Genomic DNA, 18564 nt, shown 5'->3' on the forward strand with positions numbered 1-18564 from the left:
TGCAGAAACGAGGAGAGGTGAGTATGAGAGGCTTCCTCTAGGTATTCTCTTCCCCATCACAGACTGCCTCCTACCAAGCTCCCCCAGGCCTTGGACCAGACCTGGTGCGCTGCTGTGTGGCGGTCATTGTTGTTGCAGTTAATGTTATTAAAGTGGAACACCACATAAGGAAAACTAGTTTTGTATTAAAAGTACATTAAAAGTTATATAGATGTGTCTGTATAATGTATTACTGTATCTGTGCGGTTCTGCCACACTGCTAGCTGATTGACATCCAGGAAGTGAAGAAAAATGGCATCTGTGCCAATCAACATTGTCTCCTGCTCTTACTGCTCTCCCCCCTTAGGAGACAAATATTCCATGCCTCTGTCTAACATTGTATGTGTTTACTGAGCACAGGCTGATGAGGCAGACAGGGAGCAGGGTGTGATGTCACAGGAATCTTGGCTGTATCCCCTGAGTGACTGACCATCCCTGACCAGCCAGAAGCAGGTGCAGCCACTTCACTGATTGTGCAAAACTGTGCAGTGAAATTAGCACTGTGTTCACACATGTTGAAGTTTCATTGCAGTCCTACAGCGTATTCACAAACATGATGCCGTAACACAATTAAATGATGCTAAACAGCACAGAGCATCAGAGCCGGCACTGCCAATCTCACCTGGACAAAAAAACAAGGTATAAACAATATATCTCATGTAAGATAGTAGTGGATAAAGTCCTTATTGTTGGGCTCAACTTCAAAGATAAAAGATGCTGGATAATATGTGCGTGGAAATAAAAAGGAAAAAAAAATAACATTAAATTTAAAAAATTCTTTACTTTATTCCAATATTAGCATTACAGGTAGAGAATACAGTGTGCTGTGTGGTGTTACAGGTAGAGAATACAGCGTGCTGTGTGGTGTTACAGGTAGAGAATACAGCGTGCTGTGTGGTGTTACAGGTAGAGAATACAGTGTGCTGTGTGGTGTTACAGGTAGAGAATACAGCGTGCTGTGTGGTGTTACAGGTAGAGAATACAGTGTGCTGTGTGGTGTTACAGGCAGAGAATACAGCGTGCTGTGTGGTGTTACAGGCAGAGAATACAGCGTACTATGTGGTGTTACAGGTAGAGAATACAGCGTGAGGTGGGTGGGACTACAATGAAATGATAAAGTACTGCAAATAATTCAGTAACACAATGAAATTGCAATGTGTGAACACAGCCTAGATGTTCTGCAACAGCTTTGGGGCGTGGAATGGGCAGGGTGGAGGACTGTCATGAACAGCTGAGGGAAAGCAATGCATACTGGAACCTGTAGTACTGCGTAGAACTGCTCAACCAGGAAGTGCAGAAACACAAAACAGAACAACCCCCCCCCCCCCCCCCCCCCCCCCCCCCCCCCCCCCCCACAAAAAAAAAAAAAGAAAAACAAATGGATTTTTGGTAGTTTCAAAACTGGGATAGACAGGTAAGTAATGCTTTATGCTTCTGCAGAAGGTTCTTTTTTTTTTTTTTTTTTTTTTTTGTAACCTCTACCTGAAGTTCCCCTTTAAAGGGGCACACCACTTGACATTGTCTGACAGTCTGTATCTTCCTTCATGCTCTTTTCACCATACCCCATACCCATTGTGTAGGGGAAACGTAAAAGGGATGCAGCATCAAACCAGCTCTACATCTCCGTCATTCCTAGGATTAGTCAGGGTCCCAGAGGTCAGGCTCTCATCGATCACAGAAAGATGACAGATCTTAGCCATACGCCAATGCTTTATAAGATAAGAAAACCCCTTTAATGGAATAATAATGGTAGGCTAATACTTCATCCACATGGAACTATTCAGCTGTGATACATGCACTACTTCCCTCACAAACAAAAAACAAACAAACAAAAAAACAGGTATCAGCCACCAAAAACAATCAAGGGAAAACAGTCTAATCCAAATAATAAATTTGTGTTAGTAAAAAAAAATTTAATAGTTTTAAATTTATCAAATTCGAGCTGATCATCAAGCAATCTTGACACAATTCTAACATCACTATACTACAGTACATATATAGCACCGTATTACAGTACATGTTTACAATACAAAAAAAAGAAACTAAATTGTCAAGATTGTGCATTGCTTTACTGTCTGAAAAATGACTATAGAGACATAAAATGTTAGAGCCTTCTTACCGTGTAAAGCAGGTGATGTCCACAATACTATGACCACTATGCATTGCGTATATAATTGTATATTAATTTCCAATATTTTCATAAAGAAGAATCAAAAGGTCGTATAAAATAAGCTTTTACAAAGTGTCCCAAAGGGGGGCACTATAAGGCTTCCAGTGTTAACTCGATATGGCCTGAGCAATCTATGGACTGTCTGTCAACATGACGCAGAAAGAACAGGACTTCATGTAACCAGGGAACCATCTTCCACTGGATCGGCCTGTTGTATGCTTGCTTACAATAAAACACAACATGTCCGCCACCATATGACTATGCCATGTCAACCATACAGCACCAGACTCTTACCAGACTGGCCATACCCTAGATATTGTTAAGCCAAGGTGGCCAACCATCATTCGCAAATTACGTCATAATCTGCCCAAAATATGACAGTCTAGTCTGCCATATTGCTGGTGGGATGATTTGTATAAATGGTCCCAAGGACGTCATGACTAATCCATCTACAGTGTAAGGCCGGCTTTAAAGAGGTTGTCCAGGCTTACAAAAAACATGCCTGCTTTATTACAGAAACAGTAACTCTCAGCAGCAACAGCAAATGGTATTGCAGCTTAGATCAATTCACGTGAATGGAGCTGAACAGTAATACCACACATAACCTGAGGACAGGGGTGGTGCTGTTTTTGCAAGAAAGTAGCTGTGATTTTTCTAACTCACACACTAATATGTTAACATTGTTATCGCCACTTGACATCTGTCTATACTGATACAAGCCCATAAACTCTTTGTGATCACCTGTTGGCTGGTCATATGTATTATGTGAAAACGCCAGGTCCAAAGCCAAGCTTACACAGACAGATATTTGTCAGATCTTTTAAACCAAAGCCAGGAATGGATTTGAAAATGTCAGTCTTTTCTTTATGACCTGCTTCCTGTCTATAGTCTGTTTCTGGCTTTGGCTCCAATAATCTGTCAGATAAATCTCTCTTTGTAAATGTACCCTAAATCATTGCAATCAATTTCTTTGTTTAATTAGTTCTCTGTTTTGTACATTTACATACTGCACTATAGAGGAACGTTTCAAATGTCTGACCCTCCTACAACAGACAGTGCGGAGAGGTTAGCATAGCTTCTTTATATATATACACACACACATACGATGTAGATAAAGTTTTCCCTATCTAGATAATCCCTTTAACTATAGTTGAAATTAAGTTTTTATGTCAAGATATTTTTTAAGAATTTTTGGTGTTTTTTTTTTTCCATTTTACTATCAGTATTTTAAAATAAATGTGAATTCTTGCAGTTTCCTTTCTGGCCACTAGGCCTTAAACTTAGCTGAGACTTCCTGTTCTGTACAGATAATTGCCCAGCAGTGCCCTTCTTATCATCACAGACAGGAGGAGTATAGTGACAGTTGACACCAGTATATAGATAACAAGAGGTACATACAATAGCTGCTGCTCACAACTAATGCTGGGTTTACACGGAGCGATTATTGGGCGAATTTTTGCGATAACGATTGAATTCGAACGATAATCGTACGTGTAAATGCGGTGAACGATCGAAAAATCGTTCATTTTGATCTTTTAACAGGTTCATAAATCGTCGTTCGCCGATCGTTCCGTGTAAACAGTCGTCGCGCGATAGTCCGGCGCCCGCCGCCCAGCCCCCCGCTCATCCGCAGCGCCGGCTCGATCGCCACCCCCGCCACTCCGATCGCCCCCACCGGCGTGGCCAAGAACATACGTTACCTGCTCCGCACAGCAGGTCTTCGGACATCCCCGACTCCCCTCTTCAGCGCACTGATTGGCTGAAGAGATGAGCCGGGAATTTCAAACGGCTTCTCTTCAGCCAATCAGTGCTCCTCTTCAGCACTGATTGGCTGAAGGGGAGCCGTTTGAAATTCCCGACTCATCTCTTCAGCCAATCAATGCAAGGCTGCACTGATTGGCTGAAGGGGAGCCGTTTGAAATTCCCGACTCATCTCTTCAGCCAATCAATGCAAGGCAGCACTGATTAGCTGAAGGGGAGCCGTTTGAAATTCCTGGCTCATCTCTTCAGCCAATCAATGCAAGGCAGCACTGATTGGCTGAAGGGGAGCCGTTTGAAATTCCCGGTTCCCCTCTTCAGCCAATCAATGCACGGCAGCACTGATTGGCTGAAGAGGGGAGCCGGGAATTTCAAACGGTTCCCCTTCAGCAAATCAGTGCTGCCGTGCATTGATTGGCTAAAGAGGGGAGCCGGGAATTTCAAACGGCTCCCCTTCAGGGGGATGTCCGAAGACCTGCTGCACGGAGCAGGTAACGTATGTTCTTGGCGGCGGGGGTGGTACCGTCTAAACGCTGATCGTTATAAAAAAAAAAAATTGTTACTTCGAAATCGTTAATCGTACGATCGGGCCAATAATCGCCTCGTGTACTGTAAACTTAGCATTAGTGTCCTTCTCCCTGTAGAAAAACCTCTATAAAGTGAGCATGCCCAGAAGCCTTCCTTACTCATCTAAATAGGACAGGTCCTTTCTAATTTGTCTTCTGGTCCAAAAGGTGTCCTGTGAAACATATCTCTAAATGCTGTTAAAATAGCTTAGGCAAAAATATAATAAAAAATAGAAACAGATAAAAAAAAAAAAGTTTCAGTAACTGACTCTAGGTGGTACATTCCCTTTAACAAAGAAACCAAAGAACAACAAGAGACACCAGCTCGCCCTTGTCTTTGCACTCGGACCGGCAGCGCACAACACTCAACAATATGGAGAGGAAGGACATAAAACAGCCAACGTGTTTTGACTGTGACTTTTAGCCCTTTCTCATCACCAATGACAATAGTCCGAAACACGTCCGTATTTTGAAAACTTTGCCCTAATGGATCCTAAATAAATTAATTTTATTTTTATGAGAGTGCTGGACACCAGTCTCTCTTGATTTCCCTGCTTCTCTGCTCATCTGGTGGCTTATCCTGGCAACCCACATATACATGGCAGAAGGAAAATTACTTAGACGGACTGGGGCTTACCCCAATTACAGTTATTCTAAAAATGTATCACAATGGCTCATACCCTTTGTCAGATCATGTGCAAAAATAATGTCTAAATGAGATGTTCTTAACTCGTCCAAATTGGTGCAATCTAGACACAAGCATTTGCCCCGCTCTGCACAGGAGACATGAAAATGAAAATTTTTAGGTAAACATTTTTTAGAGGTGGGGTCAATATATTCCAGCTTCTTTCTCGATGACTCCCGGACCCAATATGGGTCAAATTTCTGGTGCAATAACTACTGTTTTTGGAGCATATGTATTCAGGGAACCTCCCTGTTTTGGGTAAAGTAATTACAAATATTGTTACAGTAACAAATAAAGGCCATAAAGAAAGGTAACTCAGTGGTGGCGGGTGGGTGCGCTGGCAGGACTCCAACCACAAAACAACAACAACCCCCACAGAAGATCAACATTAGCTGGCAGTGCTGTGCCCGTGAATAGAACAGCTGGCTGTAAGTACAGGGGATGATATCTACCTGTAATTGGGTAGAAAGTTGTTGGCTGGCACAGTTCTACCACTGACAAAGAAAGCAAACACCTTCATTGCCAAAAAAAGTGGCTGCCAACATGTCTCACTGCCAGAATCCAAGCGTTTAACACCTTCACTCCCAAAGTATTCTTGTTCGGACTCCTGCACACAGCTGTTTAAGGCATCGCACGGCTCATAGCGTACTTTATAGGCATATAGCACTTTTTATTCCTCTCTGGGATTTATATGGAATAGGTGAGAAATAAGACTGGGCATGTTCCATCACGTGCCGTATTACGAAATTATTATTTTCTTAGGATAACAGCGGTTTGGTGAGAATTCAGTGTCATATAGAGGCTTACAAACTATAGTATATAGCACAAGGTGCAATACAGTGCTTAGCAGCATTATATGCCAGCAGCTTCATCAGAGGAAGTAAAGGACTATGCACATGGAGCTTGGAGCATGAGGCTGTGTTCATACATTACGTTTCTTTCCTGGTAACATTGCAGTTCTTGTTGCTATTTTATAAAAATATCCAAGGTAAAACTTGATAAAGGTAAGACTGGAAAACCATTGTTTTCAAATGAAAAATTGTAGTTTTTTTACGGGTGAAAATGTGAAGAAGGGAGCAGCTGTTTTTGAAGGGGATCACAATGGATTTAAATTGTTAGATTAGTTTTATTTTCATCCTGACACAGTGCTCTCTGCTGACATCTCTGGCTGAGACAGGAACTCTCTAGAGAAGGAGAAGCTTGCTATGGGAATCCCCATAGAAAACCTTTCCTGCTCTGGACAGTTCCTGTCTTGGCCAGAGATGTCAGCAGAGAGCACTGTGTCAGGATGAAAATAAAACATTTCTTGCATGACATATAGTAGCTGATAGTAGTTTTGTGCTCATTGAGTTCAATAAATAATAAAGTGGTCAACAAGAACAATGGCTCAATGAGGAGTAATATGGTCACAGCACAGTGGGCACTAATGTGGTCATGCAGCACATTGGCTCTGTAGGTAGTGATGTGGTCATAAACAACCATAACTCAAAGAAATGTAACCATACAGCACAGTGACTCAGTGGTCAATAAAGTGGTCATTAAGAACAGTAGCTCAGAGGTCAGTAATGTTCTCATAAAGCACAGTGGCTCAGTGGGTAGTGATGTAGAAGCTCAGCTCAGTGGGTAGTAATGTGGTAACTCAGCAGGTAGTAATGTGGTCACACGGCTCAGTGGGTAATAACGTGGTAACTTAGCAGGTAGTAATCTGGTTACACAGCTCAGTGGGTAGTAACGTGGTAACTAAGCGGGTAGTAATGTGGTAACTCAGCGGGTAGTAATGTGGTCACGCGGCTCAGTGGGTAGTAACGTGGTAACTCAGTATGGTCCCATATTTCAGTGAGTAGTAATGTGGCAACTCAGCAGAGTGGCTCAGTGGGTCATGTGGTCATTAAAATCTGACCAAGTCAACATTTGCATGGGGTCTGCATGTTCTTGTGTGGTCTCCTATCACATTCCTGGGTCAAAGGCGTATACAATACCCATCGATAGGATATGCCACTACTTATGATTTGTGGGTCCTTGACTTCTAGGATCCCGATCTATCTTGAGAATGGAGGGTTGGAGCACATAATTGGTATACCACCATATCACCTGCCATGTTTGTTCCTGCCAGCAGTATATGCAAGGAATTACAACTGGCCCCAAGGAATAGAACGGCACCACGTTATAGTTCTCGTATAGTTAAGAGCGTCTTTATATAAGGAACATACAACAGATGGTTCAGCAGCCAACCAGCACTGGGGCCCCTTTATTGTCATGATCAATGGGGGTTCCAGAGGTCAGACTTTTACCAATCATTAAGAGATGGTAAAACCTAGTGATTATAAAATGAGAAGACCACTTTAACTGGCTTCCAATGATACTGGCCCCGGGGAGTATATGTGCTTAGATTGGGGGCCACAGTGGGGACTGTAGAGTACATCCTAGAGTTGTGTAGTAGCACATATAAATGCAATATACAGACTTCGTACAATATGTAGGTTAAATACATGGAATATGAATATTTTACTGGATGGAAACAGATGAGTCCGAGCCGTGGTTTTCTGTTCTTCCGCCACTATAAGTCACAGGTTTGGTTAAGGGGTCATGGTATTAGCCAATTTGTGTTCTTTGATACTTCACTTCACAAACAGGTCTCCGTGCTCTGACCGCGTGTGGATTTAATAGCCGTGCAACACGGAAAAATTAAGTAATTTTAATTATGCCTCCAAGTTATTTACTGCAATTAAGACCATTTATCATATGCAAATTAGTGCAAACGGGTCTCATTAGTTAGTAAATTACTCAATATGAGCCGAACAATGTAGCACTCCAGTTTGTAATGAAAAATCCCTGTAGAGGCGAGCAGGATCAATTAAGCTAATTTGCATATGCAAATATATTCACTTTTGCCATTTTTCTATCTTTAGTTCGGTGATTTGGGATGATTTTTCCTTCCAGGTGCTATTTTGTTCTGCAAATCAGCCCCCGCTGTGAGGATCTGGCGGAGACCTGCCGGGTCCGGCGCAGGAGAGGTGCGAGTGATGCAGGAAGCAGACACGATTTGGTAGACTCCCTACAGGCTACAAAGGGCTGGGGGGAAAATAATGCACCTGGGAGATTAATCTCCCAGAAACCAAGTGAGGTATCATTTACAAGCGCATTACCATAGACACAATCAAATATCACCGCTGCCTACGCTCATATATATCACTAAGTATTTGCCATTTAAGGCAGGCGGAAGATTTCACGGTGATCGAAAAATGATACGATATTTATTAATTGCTCCGGTCCGAAGAATTCCAGTTCTAGTACTCACATGGAATTTATCAGAAATTACCCACTGTTAATTTTTGTTAGTTCCTTGATAACTAGTTTTCATCATCGTCTTCCAAGAGACGGAACTTGTTTATCTTCCTGTCTGCTTTTTGAGGAGTCCTACTTTTTGATGGACCTTATTGGGGTACATGTGACATGTTAATTTCTTAACATTTCTTTCTTATTTTTTTTTTTTTTGTTTGGGGTAGGCAGGTTAACAATATACAAATTTTTTTTCTGTTTTGTTTATTAACAGCGTTTACCAAGTGAGTTAAATCCCTTGATAGCCGACACTATAGTGGAGTGTATCATGTCTGTTAATATTAGCTGGAGAACACGATTTTGGACTGCATTCTGGAAAAAGGAGGTGGTGCACATGGAGAAGGCAAATCCTAGTAGCACAGTTTAAAGTAGATATCTGCAATCACCAATAAATGCTCAAAGGTTTATTCAAAAATTTACATATCCATTACAGACACAGGATGTTTCAGCCTTTCTCAACTGTCTAACCAGACAGTCTAATTAGACAGTTGAGAAAGGCTGGCGCCAAAACATCCTGTGTCTGTAGTGGATATGTGAATTTTTGATTAAACTTTTGAGCATTTATTGGTGAGTGCCGGAATCTACGTTGAACTGTTAACATTAGCTGACAGATGACCTATCAGGCTCTGCCAGAGGCACGGCCTAGTAGGCGGAAATACATGGCATCTTTGGGGAATTGATTAGGTCCCTTGCTGCCATGGAAACACAACTAACCATATTGCCGATGGAGTGACAAAAACCACTTAGATGCTGCAATCACAATTTAAACACGGCATCTAAGGGGCTGAACTACAAGGTTTGTATGTTTCTGTGCTCCTAGTATTTCGAGCTGAATTCCTGTCATCATGTAACAGCTGGGTTCCCATGATACTCTGCACAGGAGATCAGTGCCAGGCTGTTCCTGCCCTGCCGACAAAAGACATACTCTGGTCAACAAGGAGTTCCATTCTGCCATTGTAGCAATAACATCTAACATATGTTTGATACCAGTTACTAATCCTCATTCATCCTAAAATCTTTATCAAAAAGCATATTTTTTGAGCTTCATTGTGAGCCTCAAGAACAGAGGCATTTTTGTTAAACCAAATACCATAATGCTATATGCAAACCTGGTATTTTAGAGGATAAAACTTTCAGAAGAATAATTCAAAAACATGTTTTTTTTTCAGTTGTATATAGCTAAACAAAAAAGGTGATCGGGAACTTAATTTTACCATGGTAAAATTATGGCCATAATATTTAAGCAACTAGAAATTAGCAGCAGTCATTTTACTGAATTCAAGAGAACTTAATATTCAGAATTTAGCATTTTTTACACTAAAAATACATAGCCTAAAGCCAGTTTGGAGCGTCCCTGGATGGAAACTAGACATGACCCTGGGGTGCAGTTTTCTGTGGATCAGTTTCAGTGTGAGTCTACATTAGAATGGAAATATCCAGCGATCGGATATAAGGTAACAAGTAGAGATGAGCGAACCGGGTTCGGGTTTGAGTCCATTCGAACCCGAACGTTCGGCATTTGATTAGCTGGGGCTGCTGAACTTGGATAAAGCTCTAAGGTTGTCTGGAAAACATGGATACAGCCAATGACTATATCCATGTTTTCCACATAGCCTTAGGGCTTTATCCAAGTTCAGCAGCCCCCGCTAATCAAATGCCGAACGATCGGGTTCCGATGGAATCGAGCATGCTCGAGGTTCGCTCATCTCTAGTAACAAGGTATGATCATTAATGCCAGACTAGCCTGGGATAAGATTTAAGCTACTGCCAACCTTGTGGGGTTTTCTCAAGCAATAGTGAAGAATGGTGTGTTCTGTTGGAAAACCAACTTTTTGATTAAAAGTGTCAGAAGAGGATTTCAAGAATGCTACTGATGAACAGAATAGTGTGGCTGAATATTATTGGCTGAAGGCTGATACCCAAATAATGTGTCTGAAGGGGCAAAAGAGCTCAAAATTGGATTATGGAGAAAGAAAATACGGCCTTGTCAGAAGATTTCTGCTGCACCATGTTGATGGTAGGGTCAGAATTTGGCTAAAGCTGCATGAATCGATGAGCCCTTCCTGCAAGGCATCAGCAGTTCAGGCTAGTGGAGGTGATATAATGGTGTAGGAAATTTTTCTTGGCACACCCTGGGTCCTTTATTACCTACAGTTCGTACTGTAGAGCTTAGCTAAACATTGTGGCTCACCAAGCAAATCCCTTCATGAAAGATATTTACTCTATGAAGCATGGACAATGTGCCATCTAAAATGGCCATATAGTCATGGATTGGTTCCAGAAACAAGAGACATTCTCCTTGTTTCCCTGGTCTTCATGGTCTCCAGATCTTATTTCTATAGAGTAGTGTTTATCAAACGGTCCCCCTAGCTGTTGGTGATGCACTGCTGGAGAGGGAGCTGTTTATAGAGATGAGCAAACCTTGAGCTTCCTCAGGTTTGTTCGAACCCAACCTCTCTGCAATTGATTAGCGGTGGCTGAAGATGTTGAATGCAGCCCTAAGAAGTTCTGGAAAACATGTCTGTATCTATGTTTTCCAAGAAGCCTTAGTGCTGCATCAAACTTTTGAGGTTCTGAGGTTTGTTTATCTCTACTATTTAAACATTATTGACCTGTTTTCTAATTATTTTACAAAAGCTTAGGAGACAAATGAAAGGTAGATTGAAAACATTTTTAATTCTTGCACGTACTTTCACCACAGATGGTGAAACCCAGACATGCTCAAGGTCTGGTGAGGTCCACAGATCACTCTCGTCTGTTTGGATTGATCTTAATAAAAAAGAAAAGCCATAACAAAGTATCACCGAGACAGAGAAGGCTATGTGTATGTCAGAACCTCTATGAAAATTGCAACTGCCCACGTTGGCCAAGATTTCTGCAGAACACTTTCAACACCTAGTGAAATCTACATCAGTTCCAAAGTAAGTTCTACATGCTACAAGAAGCAAAGTAAAAAAGTGGGTATTTAGGGTATATTTATTTGATGATTTTTCACAATATACGCCTTGTTAGGGGATGTGCACACTATAGATTCGGAGCGGAGAACTTCAAGGGGATTGAAGTTTTGCCCTTTCAGTCTACGATCAGGCAGATTCAGTCTGCCTGAAGAATTGACATGTAAATTGGTTGAGCAGACAGCGGAATCTGCCCGAGCATAGAATGGAGCCTATAGGACAGGCGGAACTTCATACAAGTGCAGGCACAGCGGAATCCTATTGAAGGTCTCCACTCAGAATCAGTAGTGTGCACATACCCTCAGAGTCATCAGCGGGAGTTGGAAACCTCTTCTATTACCTAGAGCAGAGAGCCAAGAAAGAGTTACTCCGACTTATTAGCTCCCTAAAGGGGCTGCCCCTCCACCATTTAACACGCGTTAAGCCCGTCGTCCACATTACACACACAGCAACCAGTTGAAATTAAATTTTACTTTTTAGCAACACCTCTGCAAATACTTTAATAGACATGAATAAATAACGGTGGGAAACAATAGCTAAATATTTCGGTGGACGTAGTCCCTAGTGTCTGTCCAGGCTTTGTTGGTCACACTACTTAGACATTCTTAGGTTTTCCTGTGGCACTGAGCAGAGACGTGCTTCATACACAACAGAATTAGAAGAGAAAGAGAGACATAATAAAATCCATCAGCAACAATAGCATGAAGGTAACAGCAGGAGGGTCTCTCAACACTACATGAAAAATATAAAGAGAAAACTGAAGGATCTGATGTTACACTTGTTGGCTACATAGCTAATGTCAATCGATAGAGGAGTTGTATTTTCAGGATAGAAAAAGGACACAATCTTTTTTTTTTTTATAGTCTTTCCGCAAATGTGTGAACCTAGAGTTATAGTCCAAAATTCAGGAACCTCGGATTCCTTCACAGAGATGAATTTTGGTCGCCTACAGCCACCACTAGGCGGAGTATATTAAAGAGTGATATGTAAGGCTGAGGATGCACATGATGTTTTTGATGGCTTTTGCTCTGATTTTCCAGCTATTTTACCACAACCGTGCAGCAAAAATGCCATGTGTGAACACATCCTTAGTCTGGGTTCACACCATGATTTGCAGGCATGTTGCTTGTATATTTTCAAAATGGGATGTTGATGTATATGTGGATATACAGGTGCAGGCTTCATTGACTTTTCAATGGCTGAAAGTATTCCAGTTATTCTCTGAATGTAATGCAGTCAGCGCCCCCATAAGGTTGTTGCAGTAAGCCTGAATTTTATGATTTAAAGGGGTATTCCTTAGTGGACAAGCCTAGACATATTCTTTATCAAGGCAAATAAGCATAGGTATAAGCTAAAACAAAAAATCGTAGAAATGTCTCTCCTCCCATATGATCTTCTAATGCTGCTTGTTATCTGTGCTTTTGCACTAGACTTCAAGTAAGCCTTTATGAATGATCTTGAACAAAATATATAGCTGAAAAATTTGGCTTCTGGATTATGAAAAATGTGGACCCTCTCTTTTATATGAGGGTTTCTAGGTCCTAGTTACATGTATAGGACTACATGCCTTATTTTGTCTAACTGCAGGGATGGGGTATACGGATACTCAGTTATATGTGCACTCTCTTTCCTGCCCTCCCAGCGGTGATGGCCGCCTGCGGGACTTTATCAATCACAGGCAGATGCCTGGTTTAAATGTCAGTGCCGGGGCCGCAGCCATCCATTCATCTACCAATTGATCAGAGGTGTCGGTGAAAGAGCGATGCTGGCTTAACTCTTTCCTGGCCTACCAGACCTAAATCTGGTAGGCAAGCGCCACCCTGCCAAGGATATGTGTGTATATGTATACTGTGTGTATATATATATATATATATATATATATATATATATATATATAAATATATTGTGTGTGTGTGTGTAAATAAATTACACACGCACATAAACATATATATATATATATATATATATATATATATATATATATATATATAAATGTTGCAGTTTGTGCTAGCCATAATGTTGCTAGTGATTAATTAGCATCACTTAGGCAGTCGTGCCCTGTCTTCACCCCTCACCACCTTCATCCCACCAGAGACCTGGTCTTACCGAAAGAACAAGCGCACCTAGAGCCCGGTTTTTGCATGCCTCTCCATGCAATCTCATCAAGTATTTAAATTAAGTGTATTTCCAAGAGACAGAGATTGCAGAACAAGAGATTATGCCTGCTGAAGTGTGGTTATAGAAAAAGTCACAGGAGCAAGGGTTATTTTCCTAGCGTTATAAAATGTAAGAAAATTGTAAGAGGAAAAAAAAAACATATTGTTTAAAAAAAAGGCATTCAATGGATGAATAAAAATTGGCCACACTTATACTAACAAATTATCTCACCTAGAATAAAGGCTATTGCTAGTTGAAAATATTCAGAAAATATTACGCCATTTTTTTAATTGAGCTCTTTACTTAAGCCAAGTAGCCTTAGGGTGCGTTTACACAGGAAGATTTATCTGACAGATTTTGGAAGCCAGGAATAGATTTGAAAAGAGGATAGATCCCAGTCTTTCCTTTATGACTTGAAAGATCTGTCAGATAAATCTGTCTGTGTAAACACACCATAGGATGTGCATCCACTGCTGTTTAAAGCCAGTTATGTACTTAAAGGGGACCTGTCATCACCTCCATGCTGCCATCAGGGTAAACGGGCAACCACGATTGATAATTCTCCTCCTATACCCAAACAGGGGGCACCAAGGACCGCCCTGTTAGATTGTGGTTCAGGCAGCATTAAAAGTTATAATAGGTTCCCTTAACGACATATAATGTATATTTACATCATGGCGCTTGTAGGGGTGTTCAGAGAGGGGTCACGCTAGCTGAACTGCCCTGCTCTCTGGCCATTTAAAGTGACTCTGTACCCACAATCTGACCCCCAAAACCGCTTATACAACCAGATATCTGATTTTAATACACGATCTGTCCTGGGGTCCGTTCGGCAGGTGATGCAGTTATTGTCCTAAAAAACAACTTTTAAACTTGCAGCCCTGTGTCAAATTGGTGTGGCCTAGAATGTGTGCCCAACCTTTGCACCGCCTCTCCGTCCCTCCTCCCCGCCATCCTCATCATTAGGAATGCCCTAGGCAGTATTTTTCCTATTCATCACTTGTCTGAACACTGTACATGGGTCTTAACGATCCAACATATGTGCAGTGTTCAGACAAGTAATGAATAGAAAAAATCCTGCCCAGGGCATTCCTAATGATGAGGGGGGCGGGGAGGAGGGACGGAGAGACAGTGCAAGGCTTGGGCACACACACTCTAGGCCAATTTGACACAGGGCTGCAAGTTTAAAAGTTTTTTTAGGACAATAACTGCATCACCTGCCGAACAGACCCCAGGACAGATCTTGGATTAAAAGCAGCTATCCAATGGTACAAACGGTTTAGGGGTCAGATTGTGGGAACAGAGTCGCTTTAAATGCAGCTATTAAAACTGACAGCTGCATTTAAATGCAGTATAAATAGCATCAGTAGTGGTATAGTGGGCGGACCGGAACCATCCCCCCCCCTCCCCAGCCATGCCATTGTGGAGGGGTAATCCATGCTACCTGCCAGGCTGGGGCTCTGCACCATAAAGACATGGTCCCCACTTGGCACTCAATTATTATGGGCTCCAGCAGCCCATAGTAATAGAGCAAAGATCTCATTGATCAATGCAGTAAATATGGACTGGATTCATCTCTATGAGAAACAGATTGCTGAACTCAGGGAGACCAGCCAAATGACAACACTGCCGGCTGCTAGGGAAAGCGCTCAATGCAGTGAAGTCCTAGGTGCATTGCCTCCTGGGAAACATGAATATGCAAAAGAAAAGCCCGTGGAGCCTCATTGAAGAGTCTCAAAACACAGGACTAGCCAGATATCCCTCCGGGAAGCACCCAGCCAAGGGGCAGATCCTGTTAGGAAACCACCAAACCCACCAAATTAAGTGGCCCTATAAGTCAATGTAATGACAAGGGATAAACCAAGGCTAGGTAACCATCCACATACAGCAATGCACCTAGGACTTCACTGCATTGAGCGCTTTCACTAGCAGCCGGCAGTGTTGTCATCTGTTTCTCTTATGGCTCTACTAGGCATTGCTCCCACCTAGCCAGAATCCTGCTCCACACTGATGAGGGGAAACACCCCGAAACAGCTGTATCTGGATGGTTACCTAGCCTTGGTTTATCCCTGGTCATCACATTGACTTATAGGGCCACTTAAAGGGGTATTCCCCCCAAGAGCTAAAAAAATGAAATGCTCCCAAACCTAGATGGCCTTACTCACCAAGTCCCCCTGAGTATTTTGAGCAGTCTCCCATCTTTCTAGCTTCTGCCGTTCCTGAGTTACAACTTTTTCTAAAACATGGTCTATATCCAAGATAGGAAACTACATTTCCCATCATGCAATGCTTCTGCCTGATGATGGTGAAGTAGCAGAGCTCAGACAATGAAGGAGATGATGAAGGTATAGCAAAGCTGAGTTGGAAGTGATGGTGTAGCAGAGCTGCGTTGGCGGTGACGTCGTAGCAGAGCTGTGTTGGTGGTGACGGTGTAGCAGAGCTGAGTTGGCGGGGACGCCGGTGTAGCAGAGCTGAGTTGGGGACGCCGCTGTAGCAGAGCTGAGTTGGGGACGCCGGTGTAGCAGAGCTGAGTTGGCGGGGACGCCAGTGTAGCAGAGCTGAGTTGGGGGGGGGACGCCGGTGTAGCAGAGCTGAGTTGGCGGGGACGCCAGTGTAGCAGAGCTGAGTTTGCGGGGACGCCGGTGTAGCAGAGCTGAGTTTGCGGGGACGCCGGTGTAGCAGAGCTGAGTTTGCGGGGACGCCGGTGTAGCAGAGCTGAGTTGGGGGGGACGCCGGTGTAGCAGAGCTGAGTTTGCGGGGATGCCGGTGCAGCAGAGCTGAGTTTGCGGGGACGCCGGTGTTGCAGAGCTGTGTGCTCCGGGTGAGTGCTGCCGGGAGGCTCTGGACACAGGGGGTGAGCTCTGGGCTGGGGGTGACCAGGTGGCTGCTGTTAGAGAGGGATGCAGTCACAGCTGCGCTGATCACTGTCTCCCTCTGTAACAGCAGCCACCCTATCAGTGTTCTCAGTCACTTCACTGTGCTGGGACTGAGGACACGTGATGCCGACACGGAGGGTGGGGGCCAGGAGCAGGGAGCGTGTCGGTATGGACTGAGGTCTGGTGCTTCTATGCAATCCATGGAGGTGAATGCAGCTGGATAACAGCAAAACTGTGAAGAATCCTTAATAACTGTATATTGGAAAGATGGAAAGCTACGGGTGGGCAGCGTATTAATGCAAAAATTATTTTGGGGGGAATACCCCTTTAATATGGTGGTTTTGGTGGTTTCCTAACAGGAGCTACCCCTTGGCTGGGTCCTTCCCGGAGGGATATCTGGCTAGTCCTGTGCTTTGAGGCTCTTCATCTCTATGAGAGAGCAGTATTCACATTCATGATTTTGCACAGTAAGCAGCATAGGCAGAAAAAAGTGCAAAATTGCAGTTTTTTGGTCACATCAAATCCAGAAAAAAATGTAAGAAGTGATCAAAAAGTCACATCTACACAAGCAAGCTACCGATAAAAAGTACAGATCATGGCCCAAAAACCCCTCACACAGCCCCATAGACAAAATAATAAAAGTGTTATAAAGATGGTATTAGAGCAATTTTAAACAATTAAGGGGGACATTTATCAAACTGCCCCTAGCAATCAATCAGATTCCACCTTTCAAAGAATCTGTGAGAAATGAAAGGTGGAATCTGATTGGTTGCTAGGGGCAACTGAGCCAATTCTCCTTTCCACCAGTTTGATAAATCTCCCCCTTAGTTTTATAAAAAAAAATTTAATTTTTTTTAAGAGTCAAATAAAATAAAAGTTATACAAGTGGCCTTTAAAGCGTAACTGTCATATTTTTTTTTATTGCAGAAATCAGTAGTATAAGCGATTTTAAGAAACTCTGTAATAGGTTTTATCAGCCAAAAAAGCCTCCTTCTGTCCTCAAGAAGCAATCTCCAAGCCTCCCCCCCTGACTTCTTATCTGTGCATTATCAGGCAAACACGTCTTCATTACAGAGAAGCCAGTGAAGACTGGTTCTGCTCTCTCCATTGTAAGCCTATGAAGGGGGGAGGGGCTGAGGGAGATGAGGGAGCAGGAAGAGATGACATGAAGGTCAGCTGTTTGTAGACTCTCTGGGCACCTAAAACGCTAAATTCAGGTTTCAGAAAGGTCAGTGCTTAACTATGAACTTACTGAGAGAAGATTGCAGGGTGTTGTGCTTTGCAGGACTGCTCCGTGCTCAGTCACTCCTAACAACCCCTCCCCTCTCCATAGCCACATAATGGAGACAGAAATCCTGCTACATTTGATGTGAGGGGGGAGGCTGGGAGATTGCTTTTTCACTACAGAAGGAAACTCTTTTGGTTTAAAAAACCTATTACAAAGTTTCTTAAAATCGCTTGTACTATTGATATTTAATGTTTTTTTTAAAAAGACCCTATAATGACAGTTATGCTTTAAATTGTAATGATACCGACATGAGAAACATAGATAACGTCTCAGTTTTACCATAAGGCGAACTGCATAAATACAACCAGCCACCCCCCCTCCCCCCCCCCCCCAAAAAAAATGAAAAAAATATTTTTTTGCTGCATACTTTAGGTATTAATGATATCTGTCATTGGTTTTGCAAAAAAATAAGGGCTCATGTGGGTCTGTAGGTAAAAAAAATTGTCTTTAAAACACAAAGAGGAAAAAGCAGATGTGCAAAACCGAAAACTGGCTCCATCATTTAGGGGTTAAATTAACTAATAAAAAATATTATGTATGATGCTAGGTGGCTACATCATCTGTCTTGTGACTTTCCTATCTACTAGGGTACATACACAGCTGAAAACTACAAGCAATAGAGAGATAGGTGCACTGCAGCTCTGCCAATCACATGGCCCAAACAACAATCCCGCCCCTGCGGAACAACATGTGAAATAAAAGCATATTTAATGAGTACAACCCATTGATACT

The 18564-nt window shown here is 42.5% G+C and overlaps 1 protein-coding gene across 1 annotated transcript in view; it reads right to left on the bottom strand.

The window, feature by feature from the left end:
• NPAS3 (neuronal PAS domain protein 3) overlaps window positions 1-18564 on the bottom strand; it is a 345000-nt gene that overhangs the window by 108910 nt on the left and 217526 nt on the right. The gene's annotated exons all lie outside the window — the stretch shown is intronic.

This window comes from Dendropsophus ebraccatus, chromosome 13 (assembly GCF_027789765.1).
Source record: "Dendropsophus ebraccatus isolate aDenEbr1 chromosome 13, aDenEbr1.pat, whole genome shotgun sequence".
In the NCBI taxonomy this organism is placed as follows: Eukaryota; Metazoa; Chordata; class Amphibia; order Anura; family Hylidae; genus Dendropsophus; species Dendropsophus ebraccatus.